Source organism: Microtus oregoni, unplaced genomic scaffold (assembly GCF_018167655.1).
Source record: "Microtus oregoni isolate MIOR12 unplaced genomic scaffold, Mior012 000081F_ref0000091, whole genome shotgun sequence".
NCBI lineage: Eukaryota > Metazoa > Chordata > Mammalia > Rodentia > Cricetidae > Microtus > Microtus oregoni.
Window position 1 is genome coordinate 2,200,056 of NW_024544541.1, and position 12,903 is coordinate 2,212,958.

The window sequence follows — 12,903 nt, forward strand, 5'->3', positions numbered from 1 at the left end:
GAAATTCAAATAGGCCTGGTAAGAAGGCTCACCATCGGTCAAACCTGACAGTGTTGTGTTCCCTCTCTGGAACTCGTGGAAAGGTGGAAGGAGAGAACTGACCCCACAAATCTGTCCTCTGACCTCCGCACATGCAAATAATAAAAAGTAAAATACAAAAACTGTATCAGAAAAACCAGCCTGAGAACTTGCCGAACACGCCACATGTGTGAAGGGATGATGTAGCCTCCCTGGACACTTGACACTGAGATGGGTGGTCCCCCTGACCTGTGATCTCACCCCTGATGCGTGTCAAGGGACTAAGAGGCAGAGAACTTCCTACTGTCCCCAGGGCTCCAGCTCAGCTCAGTCCCCCTGCTTGAGTCTGTCTGCTGGGTCACCACATTGCCGCCCTCTATCCCGTCTTGTTTCTGTGTCTCATGCCCACAGTCCGATCCTCTGCAGCTCAACTCCACTCTGAGGTGGACCCCCAGCAGCTCTGTGGGCCGCCAGCACCCCTCTAGCTGGGTTCATGAGCATCTTCTCCTTGGGGCTGAAGGAGCATGACTCAAGAGAACTGGTTGAATTTATTGCGACATTGTAGGAAGATACAAACATGTTTGGGGATGTTTGGGGCACGGCTCGCTTACACCAGGGGTCCAGCCCATGCAGCTGCTGTACGAATGCTCCGGGATCCAGGGGCGAGTGATCTGCCCATCAACACACCTTTTATTCACTCATTCATGGATTCCTCCCCCTGGAACTCTTCGGTTCAGGCGCAATGGCAGATGCTGGGTCCCTGGCTTTGAGGAAGCGGGCCAGGCCCTCCGTTTCTTTGCCACATTGTGACAAATCTCCCCAGTTAGGGGCAAAGGCCTGCTGTTTCTTGTCACATAACCTCCCTGGTGTGCCGTTGGCCACTCAGAAAGTGAGTCAGGCCTTTGGGCCAGACCACCATGCTGCCCTTCCCACGAACATTTCCTTCCCATGGGCTTGCTCAGTAGCGGTCTGGCTCATGCTGGGCTGTTGGCACTCCGCCCACACACCCCTTCTCCAGCTCCTGCCAACAGTGATTTCCTCTTCCCAGGTCCACAAGGGAGGATCAGCCTCGGCCGTGACACACTTTCTACGCTCTCCATCGGAAGCCAGGAACAAGGATGTGGGACCCCTGTTCGCAACCTGTTAAGGCGATAACACCTGGTGAGATTCTAAACGTGAAAGGTCAGAGTTCAGATCCCAGCTCCACTCCCTAGCAGTGAATGTCACGGGGTCACGTGACCACTCTGAGGTCCGCTTTCCTCCTCTGTGAACTGGGATAGTTTTTGTTTTTGAGACAGGCTCTCATAGAGTCCTCAAACCCGCTAGGAAGCTGGTGTTGAAGTCCTGATTCTCCTGCCTCCTCTTTCTAAGTGCTGGGGTTAGGGGCATGCACCACCACATCTCAGGCTCACTCTGAGAGCCAGTGCCTTCAGAGAGCGCTCTGACGCAGAGAGCTGGCTTGTGGAAGCAGGTTCATGACGGAGGCACCTAGCCCCAAGCAGTTGATCCGGTCAGGCGACAGTGGCACCGGATTTCCTACGGGAGGCGCAGCTTCTCTTCCAGCCTTAGCTGTAGCTCTCATGTCTTCCCAAGCCGGTGTGGCCCTGCCTAACCACAGAAGGGCTTGGTGTCTCTTTGTGCCATTGGCCCCTCAGGGAGCAGGAACCCTGTGAAGCCCAGACCTGAGGAGGGCAGGCTGACATCCTGGAACCAGTGCAGCCCCCACCCCCCACCCCCCAACAGCTGCAGAGTGGCTTCTGGATGCAGCCACCGGAAAAGGTTCAGCCCACTCATGGAACGTTCCAGATCCTGGGTGGTCTAGTGTCAGGGACCCAGAGGCCAGAGGATCTGGGTTCAGATTGCCACCAATTTCCTGAAAGATTTTTTTTCTAGGGCTCCAGGCAAACCTACCAGTTGAACAGGAAAAAAAACAGACCCCACACTTAAAACCAGATGTCAGAATCTCTCCCGAGCCACTCAGAGACAGGAGGCGCCAGCTCACCTCTTCTCCGCTGCAGTCCTCGCTGCAGACGGGGCCTCCACCACTAAGCCACACAGCAGACAGCTTAGCGGGCACCTAAAAATATTGCCTTGTGTTTTCCCCTTAAATAGAAAGGCCCTTCAGCTTGATCCCTGCCAGCCTCCGCCTTCTCCATTCTGGGTGGGCGCCCGAGACCTCAGCCAGATTCAGCGGTCCCCACGCTGTGCTGCCATGGCTCAGAGATGGAGCAGGGTCGGGTGGGGTGAGTCGTGGTTCTGTGGCTGGTCCACTCCTAAGAACTGGTTGGATAGTACAGGGTAGACTGGTGTTTGATTTCCCCGGCATCCCAGAGCATCATGTACCAGAGCAGCCCTATTTCAAAGCCCAGGGCATCCCATAGCACAGGTGAGAGGCAAGGGTTCAGGATTGGGGGGGGAGGGCTGTGACAATGGAAAGGGGACAGAGCAGCCGATGTGCTTATGGGAGCCTTGTCCAGGGTTGTCTGCTTCTTGCGGTGCCAGGGAGAGCCAGGAAGCCGTGCCCTGGGTTCTGAGCTCTAGCCGTGCCCTGGGTTCTGAGCTCTGCCTGGCAGGAGAGACCAAGGGATTTTTTTTTTTTTTGGAGGAAGAGCCAACCAGGGGCCATGATAGCTGGGAACCCTCAATTCTGAGCCCCAACAGTGCCTCTATCCCCTGACTGGAGCCAGCTCCATGGTCAGTGGTTAGGAGGAAGAGCAGGAGGCCAGTATATGGCTTGTGGCCCCTCCAGCAGAGCACACAGAAGGCCTGCTGCTCCCTGGGGAATGTCCAGGTGACCATGAGAAGGCCACCTCTGGGGAAGGGGACGGTTGGAGTTAACTTTTCTTGATTTGTGCTGTAAGCAGGACAACGCGGGCTGTTGCTATCTGAATGTTTGTGTCCTCACAGATGGGTGGTACCCTCATGAATGAAATTAGTGTCCCTATAAGAGAGGCCCGAGAGACTTCGCACACTCTTCCACTGTGCAGGCAGGTCACATAGGAGGTTACAACTGTCTGGCAAGCATGCTGTGTTTGTTAAGTGTTTGCCACCGTGTCATGAGCTGGGGTCGTCTGAGAAGAGGGACCCACAGCTGAGGAAACAACTCTATAAGATTAGCCTGAAGACTAGTCTGTGGGACAGATGTGGGAGGGTCCAGCCCACTGTGGGCAATGCCACCCCTAGACAGGTGGTTCTGGGCTGATTAAGACAGCAAGCCGGAAGAGTCACAGAGAGCAAACCAGTAAGCAGCGTTCCTTCACAGCCTCTGCCTCAGTTCCTGCCTCCAGGTTCCTGCCCTGACTTCCCTCAGTGATGATTCTAACCTGTAGGCCAGTTAAACCCTTTCCTCCCGACACTGCTTTTGTTCAAGGTGTTGATCACAGCTGTAGAAAACAAAATGAGACACGGGCCTTCCCCAGACAGGGCGATTTGGACTTCCTCCCAGTCCTTCCAGCCTCCAGAACTCTGGGGAGGAAATCCCTGTGGTGTTTTATTATAGACATGAACTATTTAAAATGCATGCAAGTCGTTTATTCATTTATTTGATTCTACAATCCCAGGTATCAGACACGGGGCCACTAGGAACACGACCTAACACTGGGCTATGTTCCTAGTCACAAATACTTATTTATTTATTTATATTTATTTATTTATTTATTTTTTGGATTTTCAAGACAGGGTTTCTCCGTAGCTTTTGGTTCCTGTCCTGGAACTAGCTCTTGTAGACCAGGCTGGCCTCGAACTCACAGAGATCCACCTGCCTCTGCCTCCCGAGTGCTGGGATTAAAGGCATGTGTCACCACCGCCCGGTACAAATACTTTTTTAAATATGAAAAAGATACAAGCAAAACAGCACCCCTCCTCAGTGGTTCCCTGCCCACCCCCAAACCCAGTTGCTACACCCAAGGGTGGCTACTAGAATTTTTTTTTGTTCTGTTATTTACTCTCATATTTTTCAATAGTCTTCCTTGATTGCTCCTTCATAAGGTTTTTTTATTTTATTTATTTTGTGTGTGCAAGCCTGAGTAACGTTTTTGAGGAGGCCACAGGAGGCATCAGATCCCCTGGAACTGGAATGACAGGTGATGGTGAGCACTTGATGCCGGGTGCTGGGAGCGGAGGAACAGTCCGCGCATGCTCTTAACTGCTGAGCCGTCTCTCCAGCCCCACATTTTTGTTTTTGACATTAGATCTCAGGTAGAGACCAGGATGAGGTGCTGCCAACAGCTGGGATGTGAAGTGCCCTCATGGAGCCTTTTCTCTCTCTCTCTCTCTCTCTCTCTCTCTCTCTTTTTGGAGGTTGTGGTATCGATGGGGCAGTGGCCTGCCTGGCAGAAATGGGTTATTGGGTAGGAGCCTTGAAGCTGGTATCTGCTTCCGCTTCTAGCCTGAGCTCTCTGCCTCTTGTCCCACCGAGACAGCCTCCATATAAGCTCTTGCCAGCCGGGAACCAACCGATCCTACAGTCCTGCCTTCTCCACTGGGAGAGCCACCGAGACTGGGAGCCCAAACCAACCTTTCCTCCCACGCATTGCTTCTGTGAGGTATTTTACTCATAGGCATAAGAAAAGTTTTCAGTGTCTGTGCTGAATTTGAAGCTAGGTGCTGGGTTCGAAGCCACACTATAAGTTTGTCAGTAACTTGACTCGTGGCTACGCTAGTGATTTTGTCTGTGCCTCCCATTTCCGCATCCACACCAGAAGACTCCTGTGAGGGTTAACCAAATGAGGTTTCCTTTTGTTTTGTTTGAGGCAGTCTTGAACTGCTGATCCTCCTGCCTCTGATTCCCACTGTCTGGGATTGCCAGGTTGCAGTGGCTGGCCCTTTAAACAAGGTTTTTCTTTAAAAATTCATTTATTCTAACTGGGAAGAACCTGGGAACTTCAACCAAGGCTTTAAACATGCCACAGCCCAGAAGCTGCCTCGGGAGTACTGGGCATGGAGATGTCACACTGATGACGTCAGGCTGCTCCCTTCCTTCTTTGCCTGGCTGTCCCTTTGTAGACTAAGCTTATTCAGTTGAACGTCTTCATTAATTCATCCAATACTCTTTGAGTACAGTGGAACTGAGATTGTTAAGGAAAGAGTCACTGTTCCCTCAGTCCCACCCACTGGGGCATCTTCGTCCTCCACCCTGTGACTTCCTCTTGTTCTGGAAGGGAGCAGATCAGAGACTTAAAAGGCATACAAGCTCCAGGTTGTCCTTCCAGGTTTTCTGCCATCAGGACTTACACAGGGTTCCGCTGCCCTTTCAACTCAGGTCCAGGGTTGCTCATCCGTGAGTCAGGCTCAGATAACCCTGGAGCCCAAGGCCAGGAGAACCAGCTCATCCCCAGCCAGTCAGCACACGTGACAGAATAAACGATTGCTCTTATTGCTTTAGCGGCTGGGTTTGGGGGTGGTGTGTTTCATGGCAATGACAGAGATATCATGTGTCACACTTGGACCCAGATGAGCCTTGGGCATTTGTGGGAGGGCAACATAGCCCCTCATGTAAGAGTCCGATGAGATTGGGGTTCATCAGAGATTGCCTCTCTGACAGGTGTTGTGAGGGAGGGCCGGGTGGGAGAGCGTGGAATCGGGTGTGATCAAGCCAAGAAGGGCAGATGGGAGCTGGGAGCCAGAGCAGAGCAGGAAAGGAGGGGATGCTCCTGGAGAGAGGCCCGTGGCTGTCGTGATGGGAGGAAGCAGGAGGATGAAGACATGAAGGGAAGAGTGGTGGGGCTGGAGAGATGGCGAGAGGGTGCCAGGTGCAGAGGGGACAGAAGGCCAGCCATCGAGGGCCTTGTGGACATGGTCAGATTTTGGGACTCTGTTTTAAAAATATTGATTGATTTTTTTAAAGGTTTATTTATTAATTATATATACAGCTTTCTGCCTGTGTGTAGGCAGAAGAGGCCAGAAGAGGGCACAGATTTTAGTACAGATGACTGTGAGTCACCATGTGGTTGCTGGGGATTGAACTCAGGACCTCTGGAAGAAGTCTGTTTTAAAAATATTGATTGATTGTGAGGTGTGTGTGTGTGTGTGCATGCCCACACATTCATGCATTCTGTGCAATGAATATGGAGGACAACCTGAGGGAATCTGTTCTCTCCTTCCACCATGTGAGTTCCGGGGATCAAACCCAGGCCTCAAGCTTGGCACCAAGCACTTCACCTGCTGAGCCATCCTGACTGCCTTTGGCTCCATGTTAATAACAGAGTGGGACTGTGGAAGTTGGCATTGCAGAGACCATTTCTATTGCTGAGTGATTGAAGGACTGAGTTCCCAAAGGAAGGAGAATGAAGAGCCAGCACCAGACAGCTGAGGGGTGAGGAGGGCATGCATACTAGTTTCCTGTCAGGGCCAAAAGCAAGGCTGTCTCAGGCTCTAGAAATATTCCTTCCTTGCCACTTCCAACCCCATGAATATTGACAGTTTGGGTTTCTTTAGCTTCATGACAAAACAGAGAAAATCACAGCATGTACTTCCTGGGAGGGCCCTGTGGGAGGATACAGGTAACACACGTAATTCCTGGAGGTGGTAAGCATATAACAAGTGTAGCTAGAAAGAGATTTGATGAATCTGGACATTTTAATTACTCTTCTTCCATGCTGATCTTCTCTGGGAAGATTCAGGCTATCTTCAAGGAACATTCTAGAATGTTCTAGGCTGTGTGCAGAGGGTGATGGGACCAATGCTTCGAGCTCTTGGTGTGGGGTAGAACCGGAGCTGACTCAGTTTCATCTTCCATCCTTCTCCTCTTGCTCCATCCAACAAGCTCCCAGCATGCAGCAGGGCCTATGGCTCATGCCCAATAAGTACCAGTGCTGAGTGAATGAGGAAACTGATTCTTGTTACGTGTGAGGATGAAAAAAAGTCCAGATCTGGGGGTCTGGGCTCATGATCAAGATACCTACCAAACACAGCAAACTCTGTGGTGGGGACTGGAGAGAGATCGAGTCGCTAGCTGCCAGAGGTGTCTTATCGTCTGGAGACCACAGAGTGGCTTTTCTAGATTCTTTATATGGAGCAATGGTTCTCAACCTTCCTAATGCTGTGTTCAGTACAGTTCTTCATGCTGCGGTGACCCCCAACCATAACATTATTTTTGTTGTTATTTACTAACTGTAATTTTGCTAATGTTACAAATTGTAATGTAAATATCTGTGTTTCCAGTTGTCTTAAGAGGTCACTGTGAAAAGGGTCATTCAACCCCCACAGGGGTTGTGACCCATAGGATAAGAAGCACTGATACAGAGTCTTAAAATTCTGAGCCAGAGTCCTGAATAGAGGTGTTCTCGCCCCAAGCTTCTAAGAGAAAGAAAAACAGACCATTGAACGAATACACCTAAAATGAGTCTTTTTTTAAAAAATGACTTAATAAAAAAGATACAGCTGGGCAGTGGTGGCGCACGCCTTTAATCCCAGCACTCGGGAGGCAGAGCCAGGCAGATCTCTGTGAGTTGGAGGCTAGCATGGTCTACAAGAGCTAGTTCTAGGTCAGGCTCCAAAACTAACAAGAAACCCTGTCTCAAAAAAAAAAACCCAATAAAATAAAATTAAATTAAATTAAAAAAAAATAAAAAAGATTCGTGTGTGTGTTGCCTGTATGTCTGAACACAATGGTCAATCCTGGTGCCTTCAGAGGTCAGAATAAGGCATTATCCCTGAACCTAGAATTATGGATAGCCATGAGCCACCACCTGGGTGCTGCAGACCAAACCTGGTCTTAACCACTCAACCATCTCTCCAGTCCCATGAAGTGAGTCTTCATTCTCTCTCCTACTGTCTGAATGATGCTACTTGCTCTGTGTATTTGTACACCTGTGTGTGTGTGTGCCTGCCCACACGTGTGTGTGGTGTGTGCTCAGATGTGTGTAACTTGTGTGTAGAGGCCAGAAGTCAACATTGTGTGTTATTTTAAATCTCTATCTTATATTTTGAGACAGGGTCTCTCACTGAACCCAGAGCTCGCTGATCAACGTGCCTGGCCGGCAGGAGCCTCAGGATCCTCCCGTCTCTACATCTCCAGCTCTGGGGTACAGGTGTGCCACTATGGCCCCTTTCTTACCAGGTCTTCATTTGACCAAATGATCCAGCACCCCAGCCCTGAATGATCCCATTGCAGCCTTTCCCGTTTACATGGAAACTCTCTAAAGCCAGGGACTTGTTCTGTTTTGTTTACCACTTACCAGTGTGCAGAACAGCACAAGAAGGTTCTGTGCAGGGCTGAGGTGAAAAAGCACTGGTCTTACCCAGTGTGATGGATCCTGAAGTTACAATACTGGCCTGTCAGGTAAGGTGTGCCTACTGGTGCAAAGTGGCACCAAGCTTAGAGTAGTAACCACTGCTTTCTGTTTGGACCCGAGGCCTTTTCCTCAAGAAGGAACTCATTTCTGGTTCTGTAAAAAACAAACATTGCAATAACTATTGTCCCAGGATTCCCCCAGAAGGGGTTAAATTCCTATTCTCACAACTGAATTTAGGTTTCAGTTCTCAGAGAAGGGCAGAACAGGTGTCTCTCCCACAAAGAGCCATTTATCCACGATGCCCTTGTATTCAGGGACAAAGCCTGAGCCAGCCTCACATTGTCGCAAGAACAAATCTAGCAGCCCCTTCTGAGTCACATCCAAACTTGCTCAATTTTGTGCAAGTATGTCCAAAAATGATAAGACGAAACCTCAGTCATTTAAAAATATACTAATATAACTCTGTTTGTTAACTAATCATATTTGAGATGACCTAACTGTTCCCGGAACTCCCCTTAGCTGTGCTTAAAAAGAATCTGCATGTTCCCCTCAGGATTCTTGCCGTTTTGTACTGGTGAACGACCCCACATGCACGCTGGGATATTAATAAGCGCTCTTTGCTCTTACATACTATTTGAGTCTGGGGTCTTCCTTCAGCATCTCCTCAGACCCTACACTCTATTCCTCATCTCTTTAGGATTTTATGTAGCCCAAGCTGGCCTTGAACTCATTATGTAAAGGATTCTGACCTTGAACTTCAGATCTTCCTGCCTCTACCTCCCAAGTGCTGGGTTTACAGGTATTATGCCAGCAAGGCCAGGTTTATGTGATGCTAAGCACTCTGCCAACTGAGCTGAATCCCAGTTGCACTGAATGATTGTTTCTCTATCAACACCTTCTCAGAGTCTTAGGAACTCTTCAAGCCTGGGTACTACCCAAAACCTGGCATAGTTTAACGGAAACTTTTCTCTGAATGTTTGATAGAGCTATACTGCAATCTCACATTCTGCCAGCAGGTGTCACTGTTCAATAACATGTGATGCTGAACCAGCACCGTGTTCAATAACGTGGTCTTGCACCCCGCCCCCATGGAGGAGGTAGGTGGCTGCTGTGATCACTCCAGAATGCTACAAGTCGTCAAACTGTGAAAGGGCTGATGGGAGAGAGCCATGATGATCAGCCAAGGGCAAACACCCCCGAGGCACCGACAAGGCTGCCCCCCTAAATAGTTGTGGACTTAAACCTATAGGGCCCCAGAGCGGCCACATTTCCCCCCGCAGGCCCACCTTGTCCATAGCAGGTGGAAGCATCTGTGATTTTCAAACAAAACTAAACTTATCTGCAACATAATTCCTCTGGCCCTTAGGGTTGCATCTTTACCGTGATTGAATAACGAGAGTGGCCACAGTATTTATAGCACCTCCCCTGGCACTTCCCTACCACCCACAGGTGAAGAGTGGGGAAATCTTAGGGGGATTTCGTCCAGACAGGAATGTGAAATCCCCCCAGTCACCTGTGACCACTCTCTTGTGCACAGTGAGGGAAAGAAAGATTCCTTCCAGACTAGAGGTTCATAAAGGTCTGCCTGTCGCTCATGCGGTCCTAAGCTAGGGGTACTGTGGATACCCATGTAACCAGCCCCTGGGGGTTTGGAAATCTTGCGATGCCTGCCTGGCCCGATGGGTGCATAAAGAGTGAGAACAGTCCAGTCGGATCACGAATTGATTCATATACTGCCCGTTTGCACGTAGGCATTACAGAACCTTAAAACTCGGAGTTTAGGGCGGTGGTGGCGCGCGCATTTAATCCCAGCACTTGGGAGGCAGAGGCAGGTAGATCTCTGTGAGTTTGAGGCCAGCATGGTCTACAGAGTGATTTCCAGGACAGTCAGGGCTACACAGAGAAACCCAGCCTCTAAAAAAAATTTTTTTTTAAATCTCAGCGTTTCAAACGAATTAAGCAAGGTTTTGCTCCTGTGATTATTGTTATAACCTCACCCTGCCAAACGTGCCCCCGCCCCCATTAATGAACCTCAACTCCCCAATGCAGGGCCTGGCACTACAGCAGCCCTCTGCAGGCTTTCCGTTATTACAATCCCGGCTTCAGGCCCAGCCTTTCCCAAAAACTCCTCCAGAGGGATCGAAGCTGTTGCTGCAGACGCCAGGGCAGAGATGCCTGGCTGCAGCCTCCACCACCCCAGGGAGCCTCCGCAAGAGGGCGGGGGCGGGGGCTGCAGAGCTCGCCCGCCCGCCGCCCCGCCCCGCCCCGCCCCGCCTCAGCACCCTGTGCGCCCTGCGCTCTCGGGCGCCTCGCAGCGCTCAGCACTGGGAAACCCACGACCTGGCCCGGAGAGTAGAGGGGCCGGGCGGGGAGAAGGGGCGGGGCACGGCATGGGCGTGGCTGGCAGAAGACGAGAGGGCGGGGGTAAAGGGCGTAACCCGAGGGAGGGCGTGGTGTAAGGGACTCGACAAGGGGCGTGGCGGGGCGTACAAACCCCGCCCCTGGCACGTCCCTCTGTCCCTCCACCCCCCCACTTTAGAGCGGTCGGTTGGTTTTTCTTCTCAGTGCACGAGTCGCGCTCGAGCGGCCCGCGCGCTTGCTGCAGGAACCAGCTCCAGGCGCTGGCGCCGGGGCCGCGGGAAGGAAACGATTTCGCTCTCTGCAGCAGCGGGCGCGGCCCGGAGCCCCGCTAGCGTCCAGAGCTCCAGGGGCTGCGGCCTCTCTGCGCGGTAGGTGGCGCGGGACGCCGAAGACCGGGTGGGTGGGCGCACGGTGGGCCTCTGGGACCCGAGGAGGAGGCAACGTGGGGGCCGCCGCGCTATGGGAACTGAGAGGGTGGGCGCGGGGCAGAGCGTGGGTATAGGGTGGGCACCCGGCGCGAAGCGCTGGCTCTGGAGCCCTGTTCGCTTGGGTCCCTGGAGAGGGGCCGGGCGCCGCCCAGCGCGCTGCTGCCTGTGCTGCTGAAGGCGGCTCCTGGAGGCTCCAGGGTCCCACCTGCGGGGGCGGCACTGGGCGGGGGCCTCAGTGGAGCGGGGACTGTCGCGCCGCGGGGATGAGCCGCGGCGGCTGCAGAACGGAAAGAAGCCTGGGGCGCGCGATAGTCTCCGAGCGCCCTAAGGTTCTGTTCTCGAGGCTGACTTTGGTTGCCCAAGTAGAGTGGACCCCTTCTGCACCGAGCATCGCTACCCTGCTGAGTTAGTTTCGCTTTTCCCGCCAGTCTGGGTTCTTATTTGCAGCGGTTACCGCTGTCCCGGTCCCCCTCTTGCTGCGGCCCCGTAGCGCCTCTCTATGGGAGACCGCCTGGTGTCACTGCGCTCGGCGCCAGCCACCCCGGAGCCGCCGATGCTTCTCCCGGCAACCGAGGTTATGTCAGGAAATCGATGGAAACAGAGAAACAGGAGCAGCCTGAGTCGCTGGTGGAGCAGCGGGATGGATTGCCCCGCTCCTGCCGAGTGTGTAAAGAGTCGTTAGTTTCCAAGTTTACCAATGTGCGATGGCAAAGGCTCTGAATGTTCGTCAAATGTTGCCTTTAAAGATGCTGGCCGGCCAGGAAGTTGTGTGCTTTTGAGTATGGGCGTGTGTCCTCGTGTGTTTGTGTGAGTGTCTGTCAGTGTATCCTTGTGAATATGTGTTTTCTAAGTGTTCTTGCGTGTTCACATATTTCTGTGGCATGAGCATGTGTGTGTGTGTGTGTGTGTACGCGCGCGCGCGTGCGTGTGTGCCATCTGGGGTAACCAGTGGGGCTGGCCATTGGCTCTCCAGGCTGTGGAGTGTGACCCCCTTGCTTGTTTGGTTCTGGTAAGTGGGGTATTGCTGGAGTGTTAGCTGGCACCCATCCAGGGAAGCCCGTGAGTGCCATCTGACCAGGACTCTGGCTCTTCTTTCTCTCTTCCTCTCTTTTTCTCTGAAAGTAAACTGTGCAGTGTAGTGGTGAGCTGGCAGAGGCTGCTTCCTGAGTGAGTAATATTTAATTAAATACTCTAGTTAGGAGCATCAGAAGCTGCTCATGAGCTGAGTTCTAACAGGTGTTTATAGGAACAGTGCTGTCCCCCATGCGAAGGCTTGGTGTCCTTGAAGATGTGTGTGTGTGTGTGTGTACACACTGAGGTAGGATGGCTTGGAGGGAGTTAGCTTTCTTCGTATTTGTTAGATCTGAGGAGAGTAGACGGCTTTTCTAACTTCCATCCCTGGGAGGTAGAAATCATTACGCCAACATTAGTGGCACAGACAGAAGGAATCATGGAGTCGGGGAAAAACACTACATCACTTAGAGAATATCCAGCTAGACCAGCCCTTTCCCAGTAGAAGCCCAGTGGAGAGGTTGGGTGGCTTACCCAAAGGGCTATGGACCAAGCTCCAAGTCCTGTCCTGGCTGTTTTTGGTTAGTGTCCCCGGCACTGAGGTCATAGGCCAGGCAGCTGCGGAGTGATGAACTGGATTAGATCATTTGAACCATTTCTGCAGGGAGCTCTTCCAGTAGATGGAGGTTATCTGGATGGGAGGTGTGGAGTTGCTGAATCCAGAAACTTTACAAGTCTTTTTCTGACTTAGCCTAGATCCCACTTAAATCAGCCAGACCAAGCCCTGGGGAGAAGCCTCAGCTGTTAGAGTCTCAGGAAGGAGTGGTCTTGCCTGGGGCCCTGGGTGAGGT

At 52.0% G+C, this 12,903-nt stretch overlaps 1 protein-coding gene across 2 annotated transcripts in view; it reads left to right on the forward strand.

Moving 5' to 3' along the window:
* The first annotated feature begins 10,805 nt into the window (after positions 1-10,805).
* Positions 10,806-12,903, forward strand: part of LOC121441816 (SPRY domain-containing SOCS box protein 1) — a 62,903-nt gene continuing 60,805 nt past the window's right edge. For both annotated transcript variants that reach the window (XM_041643137.1, XM_041643136.1), the window contains exon 1: positions 10,806-10,981. The gene's annotated coding sequence lies outside the window, so the exon portion shown is untranslated. The remainder of the gene's footprint in view (positions 10,982-12,903) is intronic.